Genomic DNA, 26675 nt, shown 5'->3' with positions numbered 1-26675 from the left:
CCCATGGTTAGAATTCTTCCAGTGTTATCAGCAGTTGACTTCTTGGGATAGTTCCTTTTAAAGTGCCCAACTTCTCCACAGTTGTAGCAGGCTTGACTAACACTTGCTCCAGATGATTGGTTGGCTGATTGGGTAGGAGTTTTGCAAAATCGAACTGTGTGTCCTTTCTTACCACAGTTGGTACAAGATAGTTCTCGGCAAGGACCAGGATGATGATTGTATTTGCACTTGTCACACAGAGGGAGGTTACCAACATATTTACTGGTAGGAGTTGGGGCAGTGGATCCCATGATAGAAGCAGCAGCAACAGGGGTAGTAGTAGCATGGACTGCTACAGTCTGCTGTTTCTTGGAAGATCCTTGAGAAGATTGACCCTTCTTCTTCTTCCAGAATTTTCTCTTTTCACCACTCCTTTGAGTTGGCTCAGAAGTGGTAGTGATTTCCTTAACGTTGTCGCTATGATCAATCAGAATTTGAGCTAAAGTCTTAGCACTATCATAGGTATCCGGACGAGCAGCCAAAACATGACTATTTGTCGGTTGAGATAACCCCCAAACGAACCTTTCGATCTTTTTGTTCTCAGGAGTGACTAATCCCAGGCAGAGAAGTGCGAGATCATCGAATCAGGAAGTATATGCAGCAATGTCGGAACCTTTCATCTTCAGGTTCCAGAGCTCGTGCTCTAATTTCTGCATTTCACCACGGGGGAAATATTCAGCAACGAGGAGTTCTTTCATGGCCTCCCAACCCATGGCATTGGCTACGGGTAAGGTTGGAGATTTGACTTGACTATTCCACCAAGTCAAGGCTTTATCAGCGAAGGTACAGGCCGTGACTTTGACTTTATCGAACTCCGCACAAGCACAGATTTCAAAGATGGACTCGATTTTCTCGAACCATCAAGATAAGGAAATGACACCTCCAGCGCCATTGAAGGATGTTGGTTTTGCGTTCATGAAATCCTTGTAGGAACCCACTCTTTGGTGTCCTTGGTTAACCTCGGGGTTCTGGGATTAGGGACCACCTCCTGTACCACTAGGGTTCAATTGTGACATAGCTGCTACCATTGCAGCTGTCATCATTATCTGGAGCGATGATAGGTCAAACTGGGGAGGAGGCGGCGGCGAAGAAGGATTGTTGTTGTTCTTTGAGCTAGGTCTCTTTCGGGGAGGCATCTTGATCTAATAAGATCAATAAAGAGAGGATGGTAAGTCCTCTACATTGAATCGATAGATATGGCAGTTATATGATTCGAATAAGCGATAAAGCAGGAAAGAGTTATCGAACAGATAATTTATCGCTAAGAATAATCAAAGAAAGCCACTCGAATAAGGATTACTATAGAGGATTGGGATTGAGAAATACTCCCATAGTATTTCATGAATTGATTACGACAATGATTCGATGTTTGGGATATTAGAGTAAGTTTTAGGCATGCCGCATACCACAGTCACTCCCAAGCACATGTTGGTCGTGTCTCGAATGAATATAGTTGGCCAGGCTATATTGACCCTAGACACGAATACATAACTGCCTAGGTTTAACCGTAGTACACAACACCCAATTACTTATGTTCTGTTCTACTTGTGGTTACGGATGACAACGGTTCGGTATACTTGTATACTTTTGAAAATACTTGTAGTTTGAAGATACTTTTAATTCAGAGCACTTAGGCCCTTTTGTGTTTATAGTTTTATACCATGTAAGGTTTGGTATACTCCATTCACTATAAGCAAGGGCTCTGATACCAATCTGTCACACCCCAAAAACCGAAGGCGGAAACATCTCCGGGGTTGACTTCCACGTTGAGTATCAAATCCAATGCACATAGTAAGTAAAGTAAAGCAACCATTACATTACAAAATAAAGTTTTCCAGTTGTTTCAAAAGTAAAGTTTGTACAGTTGTGATACATAGTATATATAAACAAAATGAAACAGATCTTCATGTACACCGTCTTCTAGCAAAAAGGATCTTCGGGTACCTATTCTAACGTTGATCTGAGAACACAAGCGGTTTGAAAATCAGCATAAAGCTGGTGAGTTCATAAGCGGTTTTTGTTTGTGAAAATGTTTTGAGTTTCCTTTCTGTTTCTGAAATGTTATGTACACCAAGAACATCCCGTATTTTCTTAAAAGTTGGTTATGTTTCACAAATGTAAAGTATAGTAAGTTTGTACACTGAAAACATGTCTACTCATGTGAAAATGTATAGTTGGTTATCTGACTTGTTAAACTGTTCTGTTTACTTATCATGTGTTACCAGGAAAGTCCCATACTTTCCTTATTGTATGTTACCAATTATAAAAGATGTAATGTTATCCAGTTTGTTACTCTTTCTAGTTATGTAAGTGTTTCCCAGGAAAGCCCCATGCTTTCTTGCATGTTAGTTTCCAATATGATTAATGTAAAAGATGTAAAAGATGTAAACGTAGTTAGGTTCCTTGTTTTCCCCAGGAAAGTCCCATACTTTCCTGAATGTTAGTTACCGTATGTGAAAGATGTAAAAGATGTAAAAGATGTAAAAAGTGGTTCATTATTACTATGAGTAAATCTCTGTTATCCTAATTGCGAGTTCCATAACCATAGAATAGACTAAAACCTGTGGCATTAAGTAGAACACATGTGGCAATAAGTCGTCCACATACTTATGACTTTTGTCACCCTTGAACCATTTCGGTTCGGCTGTAGCTAGCAGCCAGGTGTGGGGTAGTCAGCCTCGTATAGATCTATACACTCAAGTCACACTCTCTAAATACCAGAGATTCTGGTTATGGGTGTAGTCCTCCACTCGCGTATCTCGGTGGAGTGTTCTCCGAGGATGTGTCTCCAATCATACAGGAATAACAAATTTACTAGTAATAATATAATAGTCCTCCACTCGCTTATATGTGTGGAGTGTTACCGAGGACAAAACAGTGTACGGGTATTATGTTCAAATGTCTAATGTCATGCTTTTAACTAATAAATTGTGGAAAACCATTTGTGAAATATATGTAAAAACATAACAGTTTAAAGACCTATTTCACAAATATATGTTACGTGATCTGCATGTTCAAATGATTATCAGTTGTGGTAATCAGTTATAAAAGCATATGAAATATGAAACACACATTTAAAAACATGTTTTGAGTACAAGAATTCCCTTGTACTTTGCTTGTGTTCCCCCCCCCCCTGAAAACAGTGAAAACAGTGAAAAAGGGTAGGGGTATGAACTCACCGGACTCGGAAACGTGTCGGTTTTGAATACTAGACGTTGATTCGGGGTTTGATTACCCGTGATGTCCCTATGTAAAATGAAATAATATCCATATATATATACAATTAGGGATACATTCACTAATCATATGGAACATTACACTCCAATGAGGTTAAACACCTCAAAATGAGCGTTTGGAGTGACCCGAGTGACATCTGCGGATGTGTAATGGCACTAGGGACTTGGGACTTGAGTTTACTCCCCAAGAGTAAACATTTTAAGGAGTTTACAGCCATTAAACACACACATACATGAGTTTACGGCCGTAAACTCATGTGGGTGTGATTTTGGGTGTCTAAATGGCTTAAATGGACATGGGGATTGTTGGAATGGATTTCTAAAATGCCTTGGAATGGATTGTAGGAAATTATAACACCTAAAAGGGAATTTACGGCCATACCATAGGAGTTTACGGCCGTAAACTCACCTATGGCCAAGGAAAATTGATTTGAGCTTCAAAGGACAATCACATGTGATTTTAGTTAAATTTCCAAGCCTTGTTATGAATTTAAAACATCATTTTACATACTTTTTGGAGTTTACGGCCTAGAGGTATGTTCTAAGGCCGTAAACTCTATTATACCCATGAAAAAGATAGTTTTTGTTGCTTTTTGTTGCTTAAAACAATCACATGTGATTCTAGAAATTTATACAAGCTATTTGAGTGTATTTGATGCATCATTAACATAGTTTTATGAGTTTACGGCCAAGGGTATGATCCTAGGCCGTAAACTCCTATAAATGACACTTTTGATATATTTTAAACCCTTAAACTATTTTTAGATGCATCTAGATTTTACCACAAGGCCATTGGTTGAGTTTCAAGGCATTTGGACATGATTTAAGGCTCTAAATCCCCATTTAAGTGGAGTTTACGGCCCAAGAATGTGTCTTGGCTGTAAACTCACTTTTTTCCTCCAAAAATCATGTTTAAAGTGTTTAAATGCTAAAACCAATATCCCACAAGTCATATCTAAGTCCCAACTATGATTTGGAAGGGTTATTTGGCTCAAAAACCCCTTGAATATGAGTTTACGGCCCAAGAATATGTCTTGGCCGTAAACTCATTTTTGTCCCTCAAAATCAATGTTTTACATGTTATAAGTCCTTTCCATTAAGCCATTAAGCCATATCTAATGTCCAACAATGCTTTAGGAAGGGTTTTAGGGCTTAAAAACCCCATTTTTAGGAGTTTACGGCCCAAGCTAGTTCCTTGGCCGTAAACTCATGTTCTTGGTCCCAAAACACAAATTAAACATAAATTTGAAGGCTAAAGAGGTTGAATAACAAGTTAGGGATGTTACCTCTTTGATTTCAAGCCTTAAATCTTTGTTTTGGACCTTGATTTTGGGATGAGGAGAGAGGTTGTGAGAGTTAAATGAGAAATTGACCAAAGGCTTCAAATGGAGGCTTAAACACGTTTATATAGTGTTTAAGTTTTGGTCACGGTGGAATTCTACCCGATACCGGCGTTAGACGAGGCTTTTGGTCGTACCCGATTGAGTTACCGTAACCTGATACGGTAAATTCTAGAAATATTCCGATCACTAAAGTTGGGTGTTAAAAATGATTTGTAAATGTATTAAGACACCCATTAAGTCATTTTAAATATGTACAAGTTAATGACTTAATTAAACGGAAGATCGGAAATCGAATTTGGAAACGACGATTGGTTGCGTGAATTTTACTACAAAAGAGTTACAAGAAATGATACGAGATTTTCAGGTTGTTACACAAGGAGTGATTAGCACGTGCCCAAGAATGGTTGTGGATGTGACAAAAGTTCTAAAAACTTACCAATGCTACCGCTATGAGAACATTAGAATAGAGCATAACTCTAAAATACTATAGGAGTATTTTGTGTTACTCTAATTACTTACTTGAGAACTAAAAAGATTTTCATTACTAGGTCAATAGTTTTTAAGTGGATACACTAAGGTTATATGTAACTAGGAAGTGATAGACTTAGAATCTATTAATTTTTGCTTTTCTTCTATTCCTTGTGAAATTGGAGTTAAGGTCACTTATTCGAAGGCCTATCCTGTTTTGATTACATATAACTGGTATGCACTTTACAAATAGTGATGTAACCAATGAAGATTATTTAATAATTACCTAGTTAGTTTGTCTAATAACTAGTTCCTTACCCCAAGTCTCGTGTAGATAAAATGGTTGGACTCAATCCCCATGGCAACCTGTACCTTCCGAACGAAGGCAATGCTGGATAGTTTGGAGAAGAACCAGAGGATGATCATCCAATCCCTTTGAATGATCACCATACTGAAGACCTTTCAGATGATACCAACTCCGAACCCGAAGTTGATAACCTACCCCCGGTAGCTCCCATTCCAAAGGCTAACCCTCGTCTGACTTTTCATGGCCCGATGCCTCCTTGGGTAGAATGATTGGAAACATGGAGCGAAGATCAAGATCAACCTATGTCATTTAATGGAGACCAAAGCTTCAACAACTTAAGCGAAGGGGGCTCAGCAGATAGAGTCCTCCCAATCCTAGTCAGTAGAGTTGCCCGAAATGAAATTCAGGGCAGGACTGCTCTCCGTCGTATCGAAGAGGTTAATGTCAATGAAAGAATGCATACCCTCCGCACCAATCGTCTTGAAAACACTCATGAGACATATGAGAGAAAACATGAGACCCTGCTACAAGCACTAGCTAAAAATCTAGCAAAAGTTATAGAGCTCCGAGTACGCCAGAGAGTGCACAAATGATACCTGCTTGATATGGAACACCAACTAGCTGAAGTAAGGGTTCACCATAGGGGTGACCACACCAGTGGGTGATGCTTTACTTCCATTCTTTGTTTTAAAGAACTGTGTTCCTATCTATGTTCTGTGTTGCACTTTTCTATGTGATTACCTTTTAGTGTACGTACTTTTAGTTAGGTCTTTTTGATTTCAAAGACTATTCTACTCCGAATATGATGTAAGATCTACTACAAGGTCAATTTTCCCGAACTAATTACATCTTAAACGTCAATGATATTGGCAACCGACTAAATTTTGTGCCACTCTTTGTTCAAATACTTTCATCATACTTTCATTGGAGTCTATCTAAAACCCACCCTAGTCAAGTTATTGGACTATAGTAATTTAACTCCGGAATCATTTCCATGTCTCTTTCAAAGGTTGGATCATGTTATTCACCAACCAATGGTACCCCATTTTGGACGAAAAACATCTTGTGACCATTCTATGAACTTACTTCTACTCTTTACTAGGACTGCATCATAGGGATGTCAGTTAAACCCATGAGAACATATTTCTATTCTTTAGATGAACGATCGAAATACATCTAGGTTCAACCATACTCGCTCACGAATTCATTTTCTTTCCGTGTAAGAGACTCATGTCGCCGAAGAAAAATGATCAACCCAAAAACCAAACACCAACTCTTCAGATTGATGCAACTAGCTTTCAAGCTGCAGCGTCAGTATCGTGACAGCTGTTCTGATGCACCTTAACGCTAATAACACAACTGTTAGCGTGGTTGTTAGCAATGATTTCAATCCAAGTAACAATCAAGTACCTCAACAAGTAACGAACTACCACGATACCCCGAATCTCAAGCCAAAGAATACAAACGAAAGTTTTGGGCTAAAGTTAAAGGCAAATTACCCCAAGGGGTGAGCAAATGACAACAACTCGTGGCAACCTTTGCGGCCACGACATCTGTAACTCCTAATACCATCCCTTTTGGTATCTCAATTTCCCCTAACCCAACTAGACAGTATGTCGAAAACCTACCGAAGTGCAATAAGTGCAGCTTCCATCATCTAGGTAGTTGTCGTCTGTTACATTGCTATAACTGCAACAAGAACGGACATACTACCCGCTGCTGCAGGACTCGTATCCAACACATTACTTTAACCACCAATATCAAAATTTCTCGGATATGCCATCTATGTGGCGTAATGAGTCACTTCAAGAGGGACTGCCCAACAGAGAATAATGACGGTGGAACAGGAGGAGTTTGACCTCAGAATGGAAAAAGGCAACGAAGGACCCTACTATAGTATAGGTTCATTTCCAATCGTCAGTATTAAGTATGCTTTTTAACAAGTTTAAAACTAGTGCAACTTGAGTCTTACCTTTTGCAAGATCCTTTTAGTTAAAGGACCCTCGTGCTACGTATACTTGCCTTTTGTTGTATACCTTGTTCGCAACAGTAGTCTTGTTGTTAATCTAAAGTACTGTAACTCTGTTAAAAGTTACACTATTGTGTTTTGTCTTTACCGCCTTTATGATCAAATCTAATCCCTTTATTTCCAAGCGAGTACGATATCACCATTCAACTTGAGTCAATTTGATCCTCACAATACCAGTTCCGTCCATACATCTCTTTCTCTAAAATCGCCTTTTTAGCGAAGCATAGAGTAACTCACGTACATCTCTTCATGCATAGAGTAACTCACGTTTCTTATCCTTCCGAAGAAACCTCAGCAAACCTCCTCAAAGTACCATTCGTACAGTATGTCAAGTTCAATCTAAAGACCCGTACAGTTGATCTATCGCTGAAGAATGTATACACAAGGGTGGTATATAATCAAGGTTCTACAGGTTTAGAATTGATTATTACACCTTAACTTCTTTTCCTCGTTGGGATGTGAGCTTAAGGAAGAATCATTTATTCAACTACCTTTTCAATCTTAATTATATACGACTCGTATACACGAGATTGTGATTGATGAACCATGTATGACTTCTAATATGAACTTCAGGACGGAGACTGCCAAAGACTACGAGTAATCGCATTGTCATGCGAACAAACTTAGAACCCAATACTACTCCTGTAACTCGATTGCGTTACAGTCTAACACCTACAGAGATACTAGAACAGTCCAGACAGCTTATCAACTACTCAACAATGGAATTAGAATACCAAGCTCCTCACCCTGGAGAGCTCCGGTCTTATTCTTCAAGAAGGTAGATGGATTGTTTCTATCACACCCCGAAACCGATGGCGGAAACATTCTATGGCGGAGGACGTCATGTGTAGTATCACAACCAAGTAAATAGTAAGCATACTAAACACAAAACACTACATTACATATGAATAATTACATTTGTTTGAAAGTAAAATGAAACATGTTTTAACTGTAGAATAGTTTGAACAACAGTAAACATGTGACTTCTATATGCTCCGTCTTCTCCAAAAGACCACGGGTACCTATCTAATGTGGACCTAAGAATACAAGCAGTTTGAAAATCAGCATAAAGCTGGTGAGTTCATAAGAGGTTTGTTTTCTGAAAATGAACAAGTTTCCTTTGGTTGTCCTGGAAAAGTTTGTTATCCAAGAAAATCCCATATTTTCTTATATATAAGTTTGGTTATCCGTTTGTTATATGATCCGGTTATGTACAGTTTGGTATCCCTGAGAAAACCCTTATTTTCCATAAAAGTATGTAATCGGTTATCAGTTTTGAATGTAATGTACAAGTATCTACCATACTTAAAGTGTTCATGTGATGCTTCCTGAAAACCTGGTGATCCTTGAAATGTATGTTAGTTTTAACACTTATATAAAACTATTGTGTGAAAAGTAAACTAATTCATAAGGTTATTAGTTTACTAGATCCATTATTAGCAACAATTAAATCTCTGTTATCTAAATTGTGTCACACCCCAAAACCAAGAACGGTGGAAACGTTCAAGGGTGGAGGACGTCATGTACAGTATCACAACAATGCAAAGTAGTAAACAAGCAACAACATCATCCATTACATTAAAGTAAATATTTAATACATGTGTGTTCTTTAAAAGTAATAAGACACCAAAATATGAAATCAAAATAAAACACGAGTCTTTTTTGTGCTCCGTCTTCTCAAAACCTTGCCATCGTACCTGTCTACGTGTGACTTGAGAATACAAATTATTTTGAAAGCGAGTATCAGCTTAAAGCTGGTGAATTCATAAGTATTTAAGTGTCATTGTCTTTTTTTGGAAAGCTGTTATGAATGCCATGTAAATCTTTGAATGAAACTATTGATATAAGTATGAAAACCCTAAAAAATCCCATATTTCCTATCAGTATAAGAGAAGTCTTCTACCAAGACCCGAATGTTTTGAAAGTAGTCTTCTACCAAGACCTTTAGGTTTTGGTGTAACAAAGATGGTTTTTCATTTTATGACTATTATTAACAATGTATAGTCTACCTCCTCGTTTATGTGATGGTAACACAAAATAAAAGTAATAGGAAAAATATAACCATAAAAATATTATCGTTTTGCATTAGGATAACGCGACATCACGACTGCCGAAATGTATAACCTAGAACATACGTAGATTATTCATTTTCCTCTGTAGCTAGCAGCAGGTTTAAGGAATGGTTAGTCCCGTAAAGGTACTCCTAATATAAGTATTAACCGTAGGCATCCGTAGATGTTCATTACCTCGATTGCTAACAGGTGGGTTCCGGAATGGTTAGTCCCGTCAAGTTATGATTTTGAACTAGGATAGGCAAAAAAAATTACACATAATGTACTAGTAACTCATCCTACTAAATTTGGGTACAAGTATTCATGTAAGTGTATAAACATAAATGTATATATGTAAATGTATTCATATAAGTGTATCGATGTAGACGTATTCATGTAACATGTAATGTATAGTATAGACTCATGAATGAACTGACTCTGGTGTAATTCCTTGTAATAGGAATACTGTTTTGTATCTCGTAACTATCCCTATAATAGTTAACTGGAAGGTAATTGATTGTCCAATCAGGTTTATACACCCTTGTTACACAAGAGTGTGGGAAATTGAATTAAGGATGAAAGCTATCATATCCATACATATATAAGAACACAAGTGTATAGATATAGTTTTGTTCAAGAAGATGAAAAATGGTTTTGTAAGACATTTAAGAGTTTTGAACAACAATTAACAACGACTTGATGTCATTTTAATAAACATTTCAAACGTAATACATTTGATAACAAAGTATTTTTAAGATAGAAAACCATTTCATACATCACATTTTGAAGCATGTGAAATCAGTTGGATGAAAACACAGTTATAAATCACATGTGATTGATTTTATAGCATGCTGTTTTCTACTTGTATTCCTCCCCCCCCCCATTAAAGTATTTATAAACATTTGAAAACATTTAAAAGGTTAATTTAGGGGTATGAACTCACATGTAGTGAGCGGATTGGTTTGAAGTGTCGGATACGATGCTAGGTGACAAGTGGAGACTTGTACACACAACGAGCCTAGTTATCATATAATCAATATATATATATATATATATATATATATATATATATATATATATATATATATATATATAACTAATTATCCAATTTATAACTAATAAATTAAGTTGGGACACAAGGATTTCATCAAAGTGTTGGTAGAGTGTGTGGAGTTCAAGGATAAACTCCTTTGGAGTTTATGGTTTTAATGACCAAAACCCAAGGATATTACGGCAGTAAAATCAAGGGTTTAAGGTTGTAAGCTCTACACTTTGTGACCATAGGTTGTTCTGAAGTTTTACAAGTCCTTTGAAGCATTTCTACATGGTGGTTAGGCCTTTGGAAGGGACTAGGGCAACAAAACACTCCTTTGAGGAGTTTACGGCCTCATGGTCATTTCCCTTTGGGTTTACTACCTTAAACCCATATAGAAATTGGTATTTCTATGTTTTCAAGTCCTTAGCTCATCAAGGTAATTGTCTAGGTTAGGTTTTAGGCCTAAGGAAGGAATATGATCCAAATAAACACACTTTAGGGTGTTTACGGTTTTGGGAGATCCCCAAACCGTAAACACATAAAAATGTTGGACTTTGGTGTTTTTCAAGGCTTAAACACATCAAGGGAAGGTTTAAACATATCAAGGAAGGCTTAAACATCCAACTAGGGGTTAGATTAAGGACTTAGGCACACTTTGGTGCCTTTCTTGGTGTTTACGGCCCAAGAATATTCTTGGACCGCGAACACCTTATTCCTTGTGTTCTTGGCACGTTTTCTTGATGCTAACATGTAATACTAACTTAATAAGACTCAAGGTTGGAAGTACTTACTATATTGAAGCTTGAAATATGCTAAAAGTCCAAGAACACTTAGTGTGTGCTCTTGGTGTTCTTGGTGTTTTTGGAAATCTAATCAAAGCCCAAAAATGAATGGATGAATAGATTCACAAACACTAGATTAAGTGTTATATCAACATGGAATCGCTAGAACTCTTAGAAGCTTGAAGATCTTAATTTAATTCTAGGATGATACTTGAGAGGGTTTTTAAGTTTACTCCTTTGGTGATTGGGGAGTAAACATAAACTCATGCTTATGCATGAGTTCACAGTTTGTAGATAATTTTCTGAATGAAACATAAAAGTTTGGCCGCGAACTTCTAAAACGCGAGGTTTCTGTGGTTTAGAAATTTCAAGACCCGAGACGACACTTCCTTTCACCCGTTCATTTAAAGAATAATAATAAAATAATCAAACGAACTTTAAATTTTCTAAAAATAAGTAATAAAGAAATTGACTTATAATAAGAAGTGATTGACATCTAGGGTTTGACCGAATGAAAATTCCAGGTTGTGACAAATTGCAAGTTCCATAACCATACGACATACTATATGTGGAAATAAGTAGTCCATTATCATTTTATGACTTTCGTCACCCTTGAACCTTTTGGTTTGACTGTAGCTAGCAGCCAGGTGCGGGGTTGTCAATCCCGTATAGATCTATACACTCAGTTCACGCTCTCCCTCCAAGAGATTATGGTTACGGGGGTGGTCCTCTACTCGTGTATCTATGTGGAGTGTTTCCAAGGACGTGTCTCCAATTATTAAGATTAACAAATTTACAAGTAATAATGCGGAAAAATCCTGTTTGTGATTCTGGTTACAATGGGGGTCCTCCACTTGCGTATCTCTATGGAGTGTTACCAAGGATGTGTTCTAATTTTCTAGGTTAATGATTTTATCATAAATGAAGTGGAAAATCATTGGTGAAATATACAACATAACACTGTATAATCAGGTTTGCAATTAGTTTGAAAACTAACTCTGCAAGTCAAATAGTTGGTTAAAACGGCTTCCAGTGTTAAAAGTATATGAAATATGAAACATTTCAAATGAAATAATAACTTTAAGTACAAGATATTCTTGTACTTTTGCTTGTATTCCCCCTGAAAACATTGAAAACATGGAAAAATGTAGGGGTATGAACTCACCAGTCGAGAAGTGTGTTGGTTGGATGCTAAGTGCTAGTTCGGGGCTTCAGAACACACGAGGTTCGTATGTAATATGAATAGATACATAATTGTATCTAATTACACTTTGAACCACTAATTAGATAAGACAACACACTCCGAGACGCGAAAACACATCAATTAAAGTGTTAAGAGTGACCCGGGTAGCATCTAAGGGTGTGTATGGCTTGAATATGGAGTTTGCTCTTCAAGAGTAAACTCCTAATGGAGTTTTCAGCCCAATGACCAACTCCCCATGAGCTTACAACCGTAAACTCATGGTGGGGTATTCTAGGATGCATAATGGTCTTATAACTCTTGTGGGGTGATGTTAGACTTAGTTTTAAGGCATTGGAATGGAATTTGAACAACATATGGAGCATTTGAGGAGTTTACAGTAGTAAACTAGGAGTTTATGGCCGTAAACTCTCATGTACCCAACCTTAATGTGTTTTGGTGGTCCTATGTCACTTACAAGAGTTTCTAGTCCAAAGTACAAGCCATGGAAGGAAGTTAGGGCACCAATTGACCACCTTAAAGGAGTTTACGGCCCAGGAACCATTCCTTGGGGGTTTTACGGCCGTGAAATCCTAAGGGGATGGTTTATTGCATGTTTAAGGTCCCTAACACATTGGTGGATGATTCTAGACTTTATTCCAAGGCTTAGGAGGTGTTTAAGGGGCATTTTAACACCTTAAAAGGGGTTTACGGCCTATTAAATGGTGTTTATGGTCCAAGCATGTGCTTGGGCCGTAAAATCTTGTTTACTCCTCAAATGATAAGGTTTAGGTGTCGAAGTCCAGAATTGTAAACGCCTAAGTCATATCTAAGCTCCAAAAGAGGTTTAGAAGGGTTTTGAGTCTCAATAACCCCATCTATATGTGTTTGCGGGCTAAAGGTGTTTCTGGGCTGTAAACACATGTTTTTGGTCCTATTTCATGATTTTGACACCAATTTGAAAGCTAAACATGTTAATCTATGAGTTAGGATGGATAACTTATCGATTTGGAGCTTGAATTGGGTGGTTTTTGGATCAAACTTGAGTTTTTAGAGAGAGAGTAGAGAGAGAGTGGAAAAGCTTCAAATGAAGCCTACTCAACTTTATATATGGTTCGGGTTTCAGGCTCGGTGGAGTTCTACCCGATACTGACGTTAAACGAGTCTTTTGGTCGTACGCGATTAAGTTGTTGTAACTCGACGTGGTCAAAACTATTAATTTTCCAAATAAATATTTGTGATGTTTTCACGCATTTCTAATGTGTTCCGACACTTATGATGTCAAAATAAGAAGTCCCAATTTTATTAATTTAAAACAAAGTTAACGGAAAAATTGGAACGGAACGACTTTACTGACAGAAACGGGTTAATGTGACGGAAAGTTTTCGGGTTGTCACATTATCTCCCCGTTAAAGGGAAATTCATCCCGAAATTTAAAATTAAGATACAAATCATGGAATTGAAAATAGATGTGGATACTTCTATTTCATTGAGTCTTCGCGCTCCAAGTGAACTCAGGTCCCCGCTTGGCATTCCAGCGAACCATCACTATCGGGATGCAACTTTGTTTCGTACGTTTGATCTCTCGATCCATGATTTCGATGGGTTCGTCCACAAAGTTCACGTTTTCATTGATCTTGATCTCGTCAAGAGGGATCACGAGGGTATCATCGGATAGACACTTCTTAATATTTGAGATGTGGAAGACTGGATGGATGTTGTTAAGTTCTTGAGGTAGTCAGAGTTTGTAGGCTACAGGACCGATCCTAGCGAGGATGTCGAAAGGTCCTATGTACCTCGTCTTAAGTTTTCCACACTTTCCAAAGCGTATCGTGCCTTTCTAGGGTAAGACCTTCAACAGGACACGATCTCCAACCTGGAATTCCAAGGGTTTCCATCGTTTATCAGCATAATTCTTCTATCGGTATTGTGAAGCTTTTAGTCATTCTCGGATCTGGATGATCTTCTCAGTGGTTTTGCGGGTGATTTCATGAACGATGAGAGCACAGTCGGGGACTCAAGTCCTGGCTAGCTGCGTGTCCCCTACCTTGGCCCAGCACATAGGGGATATGCACTTACGACCGTAGAGGGCTTCGAACGGGGCAGCCTTGATGCTGGTGTGGTAGTTGTTGTTATACGAGAACTCGATCAAAGGTAAATGGGTGTCCTATGAATTTCCAAAATCAATGACACATGCTCTCAGCATGTCCTCCAGGGTTTGTATAGTTCTCTCACTTTGTCCATCAGTCTGAGGATGATAAGTTGTACTCATGTCCAACTTAGTTCCAAGAGCTTTCTGGAGGGACTGCCATAACCTTGAGGTAAACCTGCTATCTCGATCGGAGATAATGGATACAGGTACACCGTGCAGTCGAACTATCTCTTGGATGTAGACTCGCGTAACTCTTTCCATCTTGAACGGTTCTTTAATAGGAAGGAAGTGAGCAGATTTTTTCAAACAATCGACAATTACCCAAATGGTATCGTACCCACTCGAAGATTTGGGTTACTTGGTGATGAAATCCATGGTAATCATCTCCCATTTCCACTCAGCTATTTCGGGCTGCTGGAGCAGACCGATGGCTTCTGTTATTCGACCTCTACCTTGGCGCAAGTTAGACACTTGTTCACGAAAGTTGGGATTTCGGCTTTCCTGTTTGGCCACCAGTATTGTTTCTTGAGATCGAGGTACATCTTGTCCGAACCTAGGTGAACAAAGTATTTGGTCTTGTGAGCTTCGTTCATGACAATGTCTCTGAAACCTCTGAACTTTGGGGTCCAGATTGTATCCATGAAACAGTAGACTCTGTCACTTATGATCTCAAGTTTCTTCTCCATTCCTCTCAAGGTTTCGTTCAACATGTTTTCTGGTTTTAGTGCTTCCAACTGGGCTTCTCAGATCTGTACAGATAAGTGGGAATGGATGGTCATCGTCAGTGTTTTCATCTTGTGGCTTGAACTCTCCTTTCGGCTAAGGGCATCTACTACCACATTGGCCATTCCGGGATAGTAGCGTATTTCTCACTCGTAGTCACTGAGTAGCTCTACCCATCGCCGTTGCCTCATGTTTATGTCTTTCTGATTGAAGATGTGTTGTAGGATTTTAAGGTCAGTGAAGATCGTGCACTTAGTTCCGTAGAGGTAATGTCTCAAAATCTTCAGTGCGAAGACTACTGCTCCTAAATCCGGGTCATGAGTCGTGTAGTTAACTTCGTGTGCCTTTAACTGTCTCGAGACATAAGCGATAACTTTTCCTCTCTGCATAAGCACACAGCCTAAACCCTGATTAGATGCATCACAATAGACAACGAAATCATCTATTCCTTCGGACAAGGACAGAATAGGCATGCTACATAGGGCTCGTTTCAATGTTTGGAATGCGGTTTCTTGTTTTTCACTCCAACAAAAGGGTACACCTTTCTGTGTCAGAGTGGTTAAGGGTTTGGCAACTCTGGAAAAATTCTGGATGAACCTGCGATAGTAGCCAGCGAGACCCAAGAATTGATGGATTTCTGTGGGTGTCTTCGGTGCTGACCAATTCTCTATCACCTTGATCTTGGATGGGTCCACGTGTATACCCTCCTTACTTACCATGTGACCAAGGAACGCTACCTTCCAAATCCAGAACTTGCACTTAGAGAATTTCGCGTACAACTTCTCCATTTTGAGTGTTTCCAACACTAACCTCAAGTGTTGCTTGTGATCTTCTTCGCTTCGGGAATAGACAAGTATGTCATCAATGAACACGATGACGAACTTGTCCAGAAAGGACGACACACCCGGTTCATCAGGTCCATGAACACAGCCGGCGCATTGGTTAGACCAAAGGGCATCAATACGAACTTGTAGTGTCCATATCGAGTCCTAAATGTTGTCTAGGAAACATCATTCTCGTGAACTCGAAGCTGATGGTACCCTGATCTAAGGTCTATCTTCGAGAAGTAACTGGCTCCCTGAAGTTGATTGAAGAGGTCATCTATTCGAGGAAGTGGATATCGGTTCTTGAACATCAATTTATTCAACTCACAGTAGTCTATACACATCCGAAAGGATCCATCTTTCTTCTTAACAATTAGAACCGGGGCTCCCCAGGGTGAGGAACTCGGTCTGATGAACCCTTTATCGAGCAACTCATTAAGTTGGATGGATAACTCCTGTATTTCTGCTAGAGCTAAGTGATATGGATATTTGGCTATAGGATTAGCTCTAGGAATTAGGTCGATGCGAAACTCGACTTGACGTTCGGGAGGAATTCCTGGGAGCTCTTTGGGAAAGACACCAAGAAAGTTGCAGACTTCCGGGATGCTCTCGAGGTCTTTAACTTCTTGCTTCTCGTTGATTACATGAGCTAGGAATGCATGACACTCCTTTCGCAAGAGCTTTTGAGCTTTGATGCAAGATATGATGCGATGATTAGAACTAAGTTTATCATCGTAGATCATGAGAGTCTGACTGGAGGGGAGATTGAGATGGATGACCTTTTCGTAACAAAGGATATTAGCATGATTGGGACTCAACCAATCCATGCCAATGATAACATCAAAGATATTAATGGAAACTGGCATTAGGTCGATGGGGGAAGGAATGATCATTCAGGGTAAGGGTACAACCTATGAATATGTCGCTAGCGCTTTCTTTCTCACCGTTAGCCATGTCAACGGTAAATGTTTCGGTTAATGGTTGGGGATTATGTTTAAGAAAATGTTTGAATGAATGGCTAACAAAACTTCGTTCAACACCAGAATCGAGAAGGATACTAGCATAAGAGTTGTCGAGAAGGAACATACCCAAGACAACTATAGGATTGCCGACTGCCTCCTCTTGTCCCATAGCTAGAACTCTCCCAGTGTTACCCGTTCTTGTTGCCTTGGGGCAGTTTCTCTTGAAATGCCCTACTTCCCCACATCCGTAGCAGGCCTGACCGACACCCGCTCCGGAAGATTGATTTGTTGATTGAGTTGGGGGCTTTGCAGAATCGAACCGTATGCCCCTTTTTACTGCAGTTGGAGCACGGTAGATCACGACAGGGGTCGGGGTTATGGTGGAATTTACACTTGTCACATAAAGGGAGGGTACTAGCATACCTACTTGTTGATTGTATTTATGTTGCGTCTTGGGCTAAGTATTTCATATCCGGATTGGGCCTGTCCATTCGTGTCCATCTAGATTGGTTACGTAGTTATCTAGATTAATTGTTAGGCTTATAGTGTGTATATGTATATATATATATATATATATATATATATATATATATATATATATATATATATATATGCATGCATGTATGCGTATATTAACAAGTTTTTCATTACGTTGATTCTTGTAACCCTTAACGCCTCTACAGATTAAAGTTCTTTATCGAGCTCTTCTGAGGTGTTATTGCATTAATCATTCGACATATTCATTGCAATACTTGTGTTCTTATTACGTTCTTATTTTATATCTTGCTTAGAATCATACGATCCTAAAAGAACTTAGTTCTAACAATTGGTATCAGAGCAGGAGACTGTGTGATCAATATATAATCCTTCTATATTCGTAATACTCTAGCGTTTCTGCTTTTATGGTATAAATAGAAGCCGTCATTTGCATATTGACGACAAATCTATTTTTGATAAAACCCTAATCTTAAGTTTACAAGTTTGATTCTAGCAACTCACCATGTCTCACAAAGATTCGCATACAAACCCCATTAACATCTCAAACAACATCAGATCAACAACGAGAGTACCCATACTCTATACTCAAGACTACGAAGTATGGGCTCATCACTTTGAAGATTATGTGGTTGGATCGGAAGACAATGGCTATCTCATCTGGAAAGCTATCACTCTTGGGCCGTTTGTACATTCAGAGACAAACACAACTGTTAAGACGCAAAAAGATTACAACAAGTTGGTGGCAGATGTTCAGAAGATGCCACAGGATGAGAACGACAAGATCTTGTGTAATGTTAAAGCCATGCAGATGATAAGATTCACCCTGCAATCTGACACCTTTCGGCTTGTAGGTTCATGCACAACTGCTAAAGAGATCTGGGATAGGCTAAAGGAACTTTACTCAACTGATGAAGATCTGAAACACTCCATTCAAACTCTGCTACTATCAGAATTTGGAGTTTTCGAACAGAAACCTGAAGAGAAGCTTGTACAGACCTTTGATCGGTTCAATCATATCTTAAGTTAGATGATTAAGCATGGGATAGAGAGAAAGCTAATCGAGCAGAAAGTAACGTTCATGAACGGTCTGAGACCAGAATGGATGGCTATGGTTTCCATTGTGAAGGCGCATGAACAGTTCAAATCGTACTCGCTAGCGAAACTAGTAGGGATACTGAAGTCCCATGAAAGTGTGGTAACTAAGGAAGCGAAAGTGGTCTTTGGTAAGGGATCGTTGGCTGTTGTTTCTAAAGGAAAAAGTATTGCTGAAGAAGAAGAAGAGTCAGACATGTCAGAGTACGAGATTACAAGTGAGGACTATGCCTTGATGATCACAAATCCAAAGAAGTTGGCAAGGAGAAAATTACCCGCCAACAAGAACCGAAACTGGTAGGGAAGTTACAGTTCTTAGAAGATGAAGGATAAACCGAAAGTCTCCTCTCAAAAAGCTGAAGAGAAAAATGAGAAGAAGCTTGCATGAGACTCTGGATACGACTGCAACTATTGTCACCGCAAAAACCATTTTGCCAAAGATTGCATGTTGAGAAAGATGGCTGAGAAGAGAGAGGGTGAAGATGACGAAGCCTATTATATGCACAAATTAGAAGAATTCAAAAAGAAAAAGGCGTCCAATAGCTCAATGAATTCATTAATCGTACAGGAGAATGCTGGGGAAGATGAGTTCGGTGGTGTAGAAGTATGGTCAACCGACTCTAAAGACGAAGAGGTTAGAAGACCCACTCTTGGAAAGGCATATGTGGCAAAGAATGAAGGTTCGGGTGGAATATGCTTTATCGTCACTGCTGGTCCATCAACTGAGAGCGCAGATACGGAGCCGAACCTGACTGAAAACCAGTGTTTTGCAGCCAAGCTAGTGAGTGACAAGATCAACGACTGCGATCGATTGATCAAAAAGGTACATTCTATTCTTGAGTCTCTTAAAATTTCAAAAACTGATTATCAAGAAGAATTAAATGAATTAAACTCTAAATTTTCTATCCTAAGTAGTAGCCTCATGCAAACCGGCTTAGCAAATTCTAACCTAACTGACCAACTCGGCAGGGTGTCTTCAAAAAATGAGGAGAGGAGAATCTGGATTGAGCTGAAGGAAGCAGAGTTAGTTAGGGCTAGGGATGAAAGTATTTATTTGCAAAGAGACAATTTAAAGTTATTAAAACAACGAAATGTTTTATGTTTGATTGCTAAGCATCTTTATACTAATATTGCTCAATTACATTTAAATTGTGAAATTGGTAAGAAAATTCATAAGATGATTTTGCCCTTTCTTGAATTTAAAGAAGATGAAGTTATAGCAGAATGTGAATCAGAAGTGTCCTCTGAAGAAACATCAATGTCGTATAGGCTAGGTTTGGATAAGATAGAAACTTTCATCGATTCTAAGGAACATAAAAGTATGTTAAAAGATATCTTAGATGAAAATGATAGGCTAAAGATTAAAATTGAAACTATACAAACATTCGATTTGTCAAATGCTAAAATTGTTAAGGATAATAAAATAAATTTAGATAATTCGTCTGAATTTGATGCGGAAAGTGAGATGAGTGAAATCTCAGTAGAAGATGAGGTTGATTGCTCTAAGTTTATGAAAAATGAAACCGAGAGTGAAAAACCTCTAATATCTGAAAATTCGGTTGAGTTTGCTAATCTGTCAAAAGAACATAAACCAAAACTCATGGAAAAAGCCTTGGTTTATCAAAAGGTTCAGACCGTGCTAACTTAGGTTTATGCTACGACTGGAGTCACTCAAAGGCAAACGGCAGAATTAAGAACAATAGTTGATGAAGATAACGTTGAAGGTTGCGAAGACTATTTCTGGTCTGCTCCTACTGATAAGGCAGACGAAACTGTGAGACTATTTGAGAAAACCACATGGAGAGTCAAAGGTAGATACATACCAGAACCCATCAACAAACCCTCCAGTTTTGATATTCCAAGCACAAGTGGAACCAAAGATGTTCCTGAAGAACCGATGGTTGAACCTAATGTTCCAATCAAGATAGAAGAACCGAAAGTTCTACTCAAGAGAAGGGAAGAACCGAAAGTTCTTCTTAAGAGAGAGGAAGCACCGAAAGTTCAAACCGAGTCACCAGCATCCGACCAGAAGGAGAAACCAAAGGCAAGCTTCAATGTTCAGAAATCCCATAAGGAGCTAGTGGAACAGAAACATCTGAGAAATCAAAGATGCGCCAAGAATCTAAATGAACGTAAAAGGCATTGGAATTCTCAAAATACCAACTATGAGCCTCCCAGGAAAGAATTCATGGACAAGGGAAAGGAAAAGTTGAAGGAAAACTTTAGTCCAAATTCCTATTATTCCAAATCCCAAAACCAAAAGTCAAGTATCGGTCCTTAACCCACTTTCGGTCCTCGACCAAGTTTCGGTCCTAAACCCAGATTCGGTCTTCAATCCAGATTCGGTCCTAAAACCAGATTCGGTCCCAATCCTAGTTGTGGATCCTCCAAGCCCCAAGATAAAACAAATTCTTTAAAGGATATCAAAGGAAAAGGAAAGTTGGTATCATATTCTAAGAAGTAAAATAAGAAATCCTTGACTAAACCTAGGAATCAAACGAAAAACACTAAACCATCAAAAGCAACACCAAATGATACACTAAAATTTAAACAAGGTAAATCAAAAATCAAGGTGTATACCATTAAAAGAAAAGATCAAACCACTCTCATTAAACGAACCTACTTGGTTGATGCTTCTATTGTTATTCCTTTCTCTGTGAAAAACTCACCAGGACCCAAGAAACTTTGGGTTCCTAAATCTGCTTGAATTTGCAGGTAATTAGTGACGACCAGTTTGACGACAAATGGTATATAGACAGTCGCTGCTCGCGTCACATGACAGGAAGGAAGGAGGAGCTAAGGGAGTTTCGGTCGCTGAAAGATGGTGAGTCTGTGAAGTTTGGAAACAATTCCTATGGAATAATCAAAGGATACGGCATGATAACTAATGGAGAATTCTCAATCAGATAGGTGACTTATGTAGAGGGATTGCAACACAATCTCATCAGTGTATTGCAATTAGTTGTGGGCACAGGTTTGAAGGTATCATTCGATGATGAGGGGTCTGAGATAATTGAAAAACCAATCCAAGAAGGTTCTACTGAAATTTGCACGGAAGGGTGAGATGTACCCTCTAAATATTAATCCAACTCGAGGGACACCAGTTATTTGTCTTCTGCAAAGGCAAACACCGATGAAAGCTGGTTATGGCATCGACGTCTATCACACCTAAATTTCAATGATATCAACAAATTGGTTATTGGGGATCATGTTCGAGGCCTTCCTCTTCTCAAGTTCGATAAGGAGCATTTATGTGCAACATATGAGATGGGTAAGCAAAGCAGAAAAATCCACCCAACACACATCAATACTAAGATAGTGGAAGAACTTGAACTGTTATAGATTGATTTGTGTGGACCTTCTGCTATAGAGAGTATCGGTGGAAGTAAGTACATTCTTGTTATTGTAGATTATTTTTCCCGCTTCACTTGGGTTTTCTTTCTTAAAAAGAAATCAGATGCAGCTCTCAAGCTGAAGGTGTTCATCAGGCAAGTGGAAGTGCAATTAAGGAAGTTGGTCAGAAACATCAGAAGTGATAATGGACTGGAATTCATGAACAACGACTTTGAAGACTTTCTGGCTGATAAGGGGATATCTCACAATTTTTCGGCCCCTTATACACCACAGCAGAATGGGATTGTTGAAAGACGAAACTGCTCTCTATGTGAAGCAACCGAAACCATGCTCAATTACGCTTCCCTATCTTTATACTTCTGGGCTGATGCCATTGCTGCTGCTTGCTATACACAAAATTGGTCTGTGCTCAACAAGAGATTCTTCAAAACTCATTATGAGATCTTAAACAATAGGAAACCAAACGTCAAATTTTTCCATATTTTCGGTTCAAGATACTTTATTTTTAATTCTAAAGGGAATCGAAATAATTTTGATGTTAAAGCCGATGAAGGCATATTTCTGGGTTACTCTGTATCATCAAAAGCATATAGGGTGTTGAATAAGCGTTCCAGAAAAATTGAAGAAACTTATTATGTCACCTTTGATGACAATTATATGAAGAAGGTTCAAAGGACTGAAAGTGCTTCAGGAGACATATTCCTAGAATCTGGACAGGTCTCGGTTCCAATATCCAACCTGTTTGAGGAATACATTCGGCTGTTCGATGAACCAGAAAAACCAATTCATTCGGAGGCAACAGCAGCAGACAACAAAGTAGATAATCTCAAGAAGGTCATAGACGAAGCCACTAAAGAGATGGAAAGCGAAGCACCAAGTCCTAAGTCATCAAAAGGCTCTCCAAGCAAAGGTTCAACGTTCCAGGGGGAGAGCTCAACCATTCCAAAGATAGCTGAAGTTTCTGTTGAGGGGGAGAATCCAAGTTCATCCCCAACATCTAAAAGTATAGATGATAGAGAAACAACTGATCCAAAACTAACAAGTGAAAATCCAAGCGAGGGGGAGACACCCACTTCCACGAGCAATACAGACTCTGATGCTGACATAGACTTCACTTCGCCAATCGAGGGGGAGAAGGAGAAAGCAAGTGAAAGTTCTACTGATGAAGGTGAAGGTGATCAGTCAGATGTTGAAATAGAAGTAGAAGCTAAATTGAATCCAACATATGATCCAAGCTATCCTCCATTAGTAGGTCAAAGGACCATCCCAAAGAGCAAATTATTGGTGAAACTTCCGAAAGTGTGCTGACTCGGTCTCAACTGAAGGCGAAACAAACTGCATTATTCTCTAAAATGGAATTTTGTATGTTTAATTCGTTTATCTCCAAAATAGAGCCGAAAACTGTAAATGCTGCACTTGATCATTCTGATTAGATTCATGCAATGCACGATGAGCTCCATGAGTTCGAACGTAACAGAGTTTGGAGGTTGATTCCTACACCGAAAGATGCCTCTGTTGTCGACTGAAATGGGTGTTTAGAAATAAGCTGGACAAGGAGGCGAATGTCATTCGTAACAAGGCTCGGTTGGTAGTAAAAGGTTATTGTCAAGAAGAAGGGATAGATTATGATGAAACCTTTGCTCCAGTAGCAAGGTTGGAATCTGTTAGAATCTTTCTTGCATATGTTGCTCACAAGAACTTCGAAGTTTTCCAAATGGATGTCAAATGCGCTTTCTTGAATGGAGAATTAGAAGAAACCATCTATGTCAAGCAACCGCCTGGTTTTCTGAATGAAAAATACCCTGATCACTCTATGTGCTGGATAAAGCTGTCTATGGGCTAAAATAACCACCGAGAGTCTGGTATGAAACGCTAACTAGCTTCTTAAAAATGTCAAAATTTAAACAAGGTTTGGTTGACCCAACCTTCATTCGTAAGAAGGAAGGTGAACACTTGATGATCGTTCAGATTTATGTTGATGATATCATCTTCGGCTCCACGAATCCTAGCTTAACAGTTGAATTCAGGAAGTTGATGGAGACTGAATTTGAAATGAGCATAATGGGTCCAATTAACTTTTTCCTTGGATTGATTATTAGACAGGGACCAGAAGGTATTTTTATAAACCAGGAGGCATACACCAAGAACTTACTAACAAAATTTGGAATGAAGGGTGATTCAAAAGTGAAGGTTCCTGTGGCATTCGGCACTAAGCTAACCCCATCTCTGGAGAAACCTGCTGTGGACATAACACTTTATCGTCAAATGATAGGGTCTCTTATGTATCTAACAGCTAGTAGACCAGATATTATGTTTTCTGTTTGTTACTATGCCAGGTTTCAAGCCAATCCAAGAGAACCTCACATGCTTGCTGTGAAGAATATTTTTCGATATCTGAAGAAAACTTCATCTCTCGGTGTCTGGTATCCTGCAAAATCAGGATTCTTCATTCATGCCTTGTCTGATGCTGATCTAGGAGGATGTGGACTGGATAGAAAGACTACTACAAGGAGATGCCAATTTATTGATGGAAAACTTGTTAGTTGGCAATCCAAGAAAAAAACTTGTGGTTCCTTATCCACAGCCGAAGCTAAATACATCGTTGCTGCATCTTGTACCTCTCAAGTGGTTTGGATTCAAAGTCAATTAAGAGATTATGGGTTGAGTATGAAAAAGATTCCTCTCTATTGCGACTCTGAAAGTCCAATAAGGATTTGTCATAATCCAGTGCAACACTAAAAAACCAAGCACATTGCACTTAGGTATCATTTCATCAAGGATCATGTAGAAGACGGAAACGTGGAAGTTCATTTTATTCGATCTACTGATCAACTGGCTGACATCATTACTAAAGCCTTACCTGAAGCAACCTTTAATAAAATCTTACAAGGCTTGGGCATGATGGAAGGAGAGTCGGTACCGAATCCTCAAATCTCTCATTAAAGATTAGACAACCGAAATGGACAGACCGCTCGGTCTATTTCGGCTCTAGAATTTTAGGGAACAGAAAAGGACAGACCGCTCTGTCTATCTCTGCTCTGTAATTTTCTGGAACAAAAATGAACCGAATGATCGGTCTATTTCGCTTCACTCATTAAAAGATAAGGTTTCGGTTGTATATTTTGTGCATAACTTTCGTTTGCTTTGAACTTTGAATACTTTATCTTTCTGATTTTATTCTTTTTCAGAAAATTTCAAAAATCCAAAAGTATTTTATCTTTCTGTTTTTATTCTTTTTCAGAAAATTTCAAAAATTCAAAAATATTTTATCTTTCTGTTTTTATTCTTTTTAAGAAAATTTCAAAAATCCAAAAATATTTTATCTTTATGTTTTTTTTTTATTCTTTTTCAGAAAATTTTGAAAATCCAAAAACATTTTATATTTTTGTTTTTAGTATTATTTATCTATCTCGATTGTTTGTTTGATGTTTTTCTTTATTTTTCTTAGGCAAGATGGGTAACAAGTATAACCGACTGTGGATCTAAGGCAGGTATGATTTAATTTCAACATGAACTAGTTAAGGGTCCGTAGAAGCATGTTGTTGCATGTCATCTTAAGCCTCAACGATCTTGACTAGGCATTAATGATTCGATCTATACCTATCATTTCTTCCAAATCAGGCTAATTTATGTTACTCGGTCTAGAGCTACCTTACTCTTCTCAGATGAGTTAAGAGTTTCTCTTCTCTGTCACGATTATCTGGCAGAAGGTACAGTCGGTACTTATGCCACCTCCTTACATTCTCCATCTACTTTCGGTTCACCAAAGGTAACCCTTGAGACTCTCGGTCTTTACCACTGAGGTTTATGGTTACACAACATCTGTGTTTATGATCTTAGATATGTATACCACGTGCTGAGTGAAACCCAAAATCCAACACCAAAAATTGAGTTGACGGTGAATTAGATATTCAAGATCTTACTGGTTACCTAAGGAAATCTCTTTTTATTTTTGTGTGATCTTTATGAAATTATCTACAGCCAAGGCATTTCTTCCCAAAGAAATCCAGATTTTTTTTTGAGATTTCTGATTCGTATATAGTCACTAAAATAAGATATCTCACCTACCTGTTCAACAGACCACATCGGTCTCACAGGTACTTCTTCCAACGATCGGTTTTATGTTAAAACTCGAAGTTCGGTTGAAGACAAGCTACCCTAAGCCTATGATTAAAAGGAGCCTTTCAATGTTTATTAACAAATAGTTGATCGTATTTTTCGGGAAACCACACAAGCACTTCAAGTCTATCTTGACTTTGAAGGAAGTGATTCTTGCCTGGAATCCTCTGCTTTATGTCTAAAAGACATCACTCACATCGTATACACATTTGATTTATTTCTTTCTCTTTGTCACACTTATGCACGAAAATTTTATTTTCCAACATTCTAGGTACTGTTTGGTATGAGTTTTTGTTATCCATCGTAACCAAACAAGTAGCTATATTCAATTTCAAACGCCAATTAAAGATAAGATTTAGGTGCATGAATTTGATCTGTTTCTAAAACTATGTGTGATGATGTAGTCCTGGGAGTAACCATACTATCACATCGCGCTTTTTTAGGCGACGTTTTAGCAACCTCATCATCACGATTTTCTCT

This window comes from Lactuca saligna, chromosome 3, assembly GCF_052625555.1.
Source record: "Lactuca saligna cultivar CGN05327 chromosome 3, ASM5262555v1, whole genome shotgun sequence".
NCBI lineage: Eukaryota > Viridiplantae > Streptophyta > Magnoliopsida > Asterales > Asteraceae > Lactuca > Lactuca saligna.
Note: the sequence above shows the minus strand (reverse complement) of the source record.